This window comes from Pteropus alecto, unplaced genomic scaffold, assembly GCF_000325575.1.
Source record: "Pteropus alecto unplaced genomic scaffold, ASM32557v1 scaffold157, whole genome shotgun sequence".
Lineage (NCBI taxonomy): Eukaryota > Metazoa > Chordata > Mammalia > Chiroptera > Pteropodidae > Pteropus > Pteropus alecto.
This window is the reverse complement of record NW_006440626.1, coordinates 2,234,163-2,240,689: the sequence shown is the minus strand read 5'-3', so window position 1 is coordinate 2,240,689 and position 6,527 is coordinate 2,234,163. Positions and strand designations below refer to the sequence as shown.

Genomic DNA, 6,527 nt, shown 5'->3' with positions numbered 1-6,527 from the left:
CAGGAATGCAAGCTCCTGAAGAACAAACACTTTGTCTTGCTCATCCTGTAGCCTGAGCACTGATGTGTAACAGGCGCGCGCTAAACTCGTCTGGAAAGAATGAGTCAACGAACGTGCGAGGCTCTGGCGCAAACGCACAGTATGATAGACCAGACTTCTCGTTTCAGCAGCAAGGCACCAGGTACCTTAATAACTCTCCCGATGCAAAATTTAAAAGCTGAATAAAATAGAATTGTGGCACTGAGCTGACAAGAAATAAAGAAAATTAAAGACACCCAAAAGGCAAATTTAAAGAATTCCTAGAATGTAAGTAGATAAATCAGCTTTCTCTCTAAAGTAACAAAGAGAGACAAAAAGAGAAAATATAAAAGAAAAATTAACAGATTTAGAGGAAATAGTGAAGTTTAACTTACATTTAATGAGGTTCCAGAAGGGGAGAACATTAAGAATGGGGAAGAAGCCCTGTCTAAAGATAATTTTTCAGAATGCCGGAAGATGTTAAATCACTGAGTAAGGAAGCCCCATGAACTCAAACAAGATTTTTAAAAGAGAGAGCCATACCACTACATATTAAAGTAAAACTGTAAAACCTCAAAGTTACAGAAAAATCATAAAAGCAGCCAGAGAGAAAAGATCGTGAAGAATGCCAACTGGGCTGAGAGCACCGGTGAAAGCCAGAAGACGCTGGAATCATATATTCTAGGTGCTAAGTAATAATAAGTGACAACTAATAATTCCATGCCCAGCAGAAGTAGCTTTTAAGAACAAAGAACTAGACTTTTTCTGACAGATAAAATATCTACCACACAAAATACTCTCGCAGAAAAGGAAATTCTAAAGAATATACTTCAGACAAAAAGAAATGATCTCAGACAGAAAGCTCAAAGCACAAAAAAAAGAATGGTAAGCGAATACACTGGTAAATATGTGGGTAAATCTAAATAGCGCTGACTGTATAAAACACAATATCTAAGCTGGAGAATTAAAAATTTCAGAAAATACTGGACAAGTTGGAAGGGAGTGTGGAGTTAAACCATTTAAAATTGTAAAAACATTACTTTAGACTTTGTTAAGTGTTTTAAAATATCTAGGAGACTAAACAGAGAATTTAATTTCTAAATGAAGAGAGAATACAACAAAGGGGGTGGGGGAACATGATGAAAATCAAAACAAAACAAGATTAAAAGAAAAAAACCTCACCAGCGAATCTACAGCAAATAGAAGCCACGAGAACAAGAAAAAGCCGCATCTATTCAGTACTATATTTAAATTGTACTAGAGGCACCAGACAATGCAATAAGAAAAATAGTAGAAAGTATAAGAATAGGAAAGAAGGAAGAAAACATTATTTGTATATGACGTGGTTTTGGACACTGGAAAGTTATCTGCTGAGAACGACCGCTCTCAGCTATGATTTAAGAGCTCTCTATGCACGTTGGTGCTGCGGCCTCTACGCATTTGGTTCCATTTACCACGAAGGAAATCCCACTGCAATCCTCGTTTTACAGATGAGGAAACTGAGACTCCCCCTCCACGGCGGTCCTGCTGCTTGCTGCTTGCTGCTTGGCAAGCCAGGTCTTGCTGTATCACGTTCTCCCCGTGCAGTGAAGGTCAGGGCTGACTGACTACGGGACCCTGAGCTGACCACCTCAGAGGTGGCACATTCATAAAGTCAGTAGGTAACTTAGTCCCCAGTCCACTGTGTCCTGTGCCGCTTTTTCTTTATGTGTCTGCTCACACTGGAAAGGAACCATGAAGAGACCCTACGTTGTCCCCAAACTGCACTGAGCTTCATTTATTTTGCTGAACGAGCAGTACCAACACATGGAACCTGAGAATCAGGGAATTCCAGACTGGGAAGGTCATGCTTTTAGCCTGTCAATTACATCTACGACATCTTGTCAAGTAAGCGTTTCCCAGCAAGAATCATTCTCCCCTGATCTCCCTCAAGGACTCTGCTGCAGGACAAATCCTGAAGGGAAACGAGACTGAATGTGAAATTCAGTCTTCACATTAACAAAAAGAAAATTTAAATCCCGTACTGTTGTGATGGCCACTGACACACATTTCAAATTCAGAATAAGTTATCCAAAAATACAACAATATGCTTTGTGAATCTACATCAAGATTCATGTCTTATGATTCAGGTATGACGGAGTCTAATGAGAAAAAAATTCAAGCCATATTCCCAGGGCTGGAGGAACTGTTAAATATAGACACCTCGTCTGTCACCTGGCATCGAGGCAGAACTACGAGATGCGAAGGCGTTTGGACCAGCGCAGAGACATGGGACCGTAGTGCCTTCCAAAGCACTTGCAAAGTGGAAAGGGGACCGCTGCAAATCATTCATTCATCATTCATTCGCTCAAATAAAGGCCCATGCCTTCCATTGTTACCATCTCTCCATCCTCGCCCACACACTCCTCCTTACTGGGCTCTAGGGCCTAGGGTCTACCTGGGACCTTGGAACCATTTCTTCAAAGCTGAGATGTGGTGCTAAGGCCACCACTAGAAGCTGGTCTGGGAGCCCTGCGGAGAGGGAAGTGAGGAAGGCCCAGATGATACCAACAACACAAACTCTCAGAGCCCCGGGGGCTGCAGCGAAGCCTACACCACATTCCCTGCTCACGTCTGCAAATTTCACAGGCACACCAGCATTTTTACTAACATGGGCAGAAGCTAGGGGCAAATAGGAATATCAAACATTATTTACTAACTGGTGCAAATACATGTTAATTATATATTTATATTGAAGGAAATCAAAGTTTTGTCACCCTGAAGCTGGAAACAAGACTCAAAGAATCTTTGACCTTCCCCCCTTCCGGCCCAAGAGATTCAGAAAGAAAAATCTGTTTCAGGAAGGAAATCTTAAGATGTGTGCCTTAGCCTAATTTGAATTAAATATGGTAACTAGCAGGGCTTCAGGCAGGGGCCAGTTAGCTAGATAGATATCCAGTGTCTCATTGTTTCTGAGTTGCCCAGCAAGAATTTGTTCTGCCATGTATATTGGCCTCTTCCTCAAAAACCTGTAAATCACCCATTCTTACTTCTGAAATCTAACAGCCCGTCCCCCCATTTTCCCTTTTGTCGAAAAATGTCATATATACCCAATGTCGCCTCACTGTCTTTGGGATTTTCATGCTTATGTGAATTCTCCATGTGCATTTAAAAATGTGATTTTATCCTGTTAATCTGTCTGTTAATTTGATTATTAGCCCAGCTAGAAGAACTTAGAAGGTGGAAGGAAAAGTATTCTTTCAGCCCCCACACATATATGTATATATTTATACATAGAATTATAGATTAAGAAGGCCAATTATATATTAAGAAAAGGAAGCTAGTTAAAACATCCTATACTTAACATGTACTTAAAATATAACAGTAAGGATTTAATTGGGAAACAAAGGTAACTAAATTATGGGAGCAGTGAGCCTCCTCTCCCTGAAGCGGGCTCCTCACCTTCCTCTGGCCCCGGATGTTGTCCTCCAGGTCGCCGACTAAAGCAGCAGCTTCTCAGAGGATGATGACAGTGCGGACCAGAACACCAGGAGGAAAGGCACAGCTCCAACTTACTGCATAAAAACACTGCTTGTGTATCCTACTCCGTTCTCGGGTTTTATAACTTCAAATAGGTATAAAGCGATTGACCACAATTTCAAGAACAATTAAAATATTTATGAAAATGCCTGTTTTCCTATAGTATATTTGATTCTGAAATTCCTCAAGGCATATATACTTCAAATTCTTAGTAAAACACAAATAAGTGCTACTCCATGAACCTCCCGCAAAGCACTTGAAGGTGACTGGACAGCCGGTGGGCACCACATCAAGGTCTAAGAACAGTCGCCCACTGTTCTCAGCAGGCCTCTGTTTGCATCTAATTCCTATACTCGAATTTCAGAAAGATTCAAAATCGGTTTTTAGGAGGGACTATTTTTTTTTAGGAGGGACTATTTTTACTTGATTCTGGAAAGCTGTGGGTAAATTCCATTTGTTTATAAATTTAAATCATTTCCCGTTTTATTTGTATCATAATGTATTATTTTATAAGCCTTTCCTTTCCAACGTCTAGACTAAGAGCTGGCAAGACTTAAAGTTGTCAGTACCCCTAACGGGCTCTGTAAATGTCCCCAAAGATGTTCGGGTTTTCCTTTCGCATCCTGAAGAATCCTCTTTCAAAGAATGGACCACTTCTACCTACTTTTATTAGTTGTGATTTTATTAAGTTTGGATTTCTCATTTGCAGATAAGCATATAATGATGTCCGCTAATAACAATAACAATTGAGTAAGACCTAGTTTAAGGGAGAAGCAAGAAAAACTTTATAAAATAGAGAAATTCTTATTTTTAAGAAAAATCTTCCAGAGGGAGAAACGTCAATTCTTTTTGAGCTTGAGGTAATTCAATGCAGACCTATGCCACTTAAGAAAATTATTAAATAAAAGCTGAGTATTTGAAACTGAAATGAATGAAAATGGACTCATTAAAAGAAAAAAGGTCATTCTTAACTAAGCCCTATTAATCTTGAGGTAATATGTGGAGAAAGCAGATAAAGGAAAGGCCAATGACCCAGAACAGAAGTCAGGAGACCTGAGTTCTACACTCTCAGCCACCAACGAGCTGTGTGACCTTGGACAAGTTGACAAGGCATTTCACCTCTTGGTTTTAATTCTTTTATTTAAAAAAAAATGCTGGGGCCTGGCTATATCCACACCAAGAGCCACCACAACTCTAAATATCATGTCCCTCCCTCCCTTTTTAATTATGCCACCAAATGAATAATACAGAATTATGTAGCTGGGGAAAACTGTTAGCAAATTGACAGTATATAAAAAGAAAGAGAAAAAAGAGAGACTCATTCTTCCTGCTGGCATATATCTCAGACCTGCAAGACATGCTTCAGTTTGAAGTTACATACCTCTTTATTATTCTCATAAATGCGGCATTTAAAGTTCATCTAGAATTCAGTAAGACAGCGTAGTATGAAAAAGAAAGGATTTAAGGAGATATTCAGAGTTACAAGAACAAGAGCAAAACTGATGGACCTGATTACGGTCTGAGAGAAATATTATATATTTGGGGGATCCCTAGAGAATAAGAAAATATGCAACCCTAAAAATATAAGAAATACACAAATCACACTAGGTAACGACCTAACAAGAAAATATGCTTCCCTATGTGGCAAAGACTGTAGCAGTGTGGCACTTTCTGGAGAACAGAAGAGGACACTGCCTTTCTAATGGTCACAGCGATAGGTGATCCAACAGATATGTATTCACTCAGTGATGGGTCACTTAAGCTATCAGGATTTAAAAAAAAAGAATGACAGTGTTACATAAATAAAGAGGAGGGGAAAAGGGCCACAATTTTCAATTCCAGATTATTACGTCCGTGATAAGAAACAAACATGTAAACTTGCTCAGTTATTGAAACAATAAATAAAACTTTTACATTTTGCTATCTAATAAAAACAAAGTGTCTAGTGACAGCAGTCAGACAGGGACAAGAGTCCAGGGTCCAGCTGAGAAGAGCAATAAGAAAAGCCAGAAAGGCAGAGGGGGGCTTGGAGCAAGCACAACTAATTCCAGTTTGGGGTCTGGAGCCGACGGTCCCGAGACAGCAGTGACAGTCAGATGGAAAAGCTACTTTGTTCATTTCCCTCACAAGTCCCACTTATGTGTTTGTAGGTTAGATTGGCTGTTAAGAAAGGAAATGGCAGCATGTAATAACCATAAAGCCTGAAGGTAGGGGGAAAAACAACCCTCTATTAACAGTTAACTTAAGTAACTCGTTTAGCTACTACCCAGTAAGAAAAAAAACACAGCTAGAAATATGTAAGCTAGACTAAAATATGCCAAAGGTTCTAATCAATTCCATCTATTTTGAAACAAAGCATGTACATATGTTCTGAAACCAGAGTAAAAATTATAAAGCACAATCCTTCATTTATTTAGGCCAAAATCTATACACTGAGAAAATCGCTTACTCTGACATTTTTCTCAAGGCATTTTGGATAAAACATTCCACACTGTTCGGTTAATACCAAACTGTCTGAACTAGGTGTGCTGCAAAGGTGAGCTTTCTGTTAAAGCGATCACTCAGGAAAAGAAAAAAACGAAATCAATGAAAATTCTACTTTCAAAAAGGTCTCCCTTAAAGGAAATGTACGCCTTAAATAGCACACTCACGTTTTTCTGTCAAATGCCAGCTCCGACTGCCTAACTTTGCAGATCAGCTTCCGTACCTGCCTCCTTCCGACCCTGCTGGTATGTCTGACCTCCAGCTCCCAGCTGAGTTCTCCCAGCGCATTTCATCATTTCCTGTTGGCTGCCGACTGCTTGCAGCAAAGATAAGTCCAGTCCCCTACATTGCTGCGTTCGCCCTGCAGGCACCAGGTTCTCAGACTGCTGCCCAGGGCCTTCCCGGACCAGCACAGAAGAGCTTTCTTTTCAACAAGTGACCAAATAGAAACCTCTGTATTCCACGGAAAATCAGAGAGTTGAGGTCTGAGAACAAAAGTCGTATTA

The 6,527-nt window shown here is 40.0% G+C and overlaps 1 protein-coding gene across 1 annotated transcript in view; it reads right to left on the bottom strand.

The window, feature by feature from the left end:
* The window catches only part of PACSIN2 (protein kinase C and casein kinase substrate in neurons 2), a 65,940-nt gene extending 59,667 nt beyond the window's left edge, over nucleotides 1–6,273 (bottom strand). The window contains exon 1 of the mRNA XM_006917348.3: nucleotides 6,189–6,273. The gene's annotated coding sequence lies outside the window, so the exon portion shown is untranslated. The remainder of the gene's footprint in view (nucleotides 1–6,188) is intronic.
* Nucleotides 6,274–6,527: the final 254 nt, after the last annotated feature.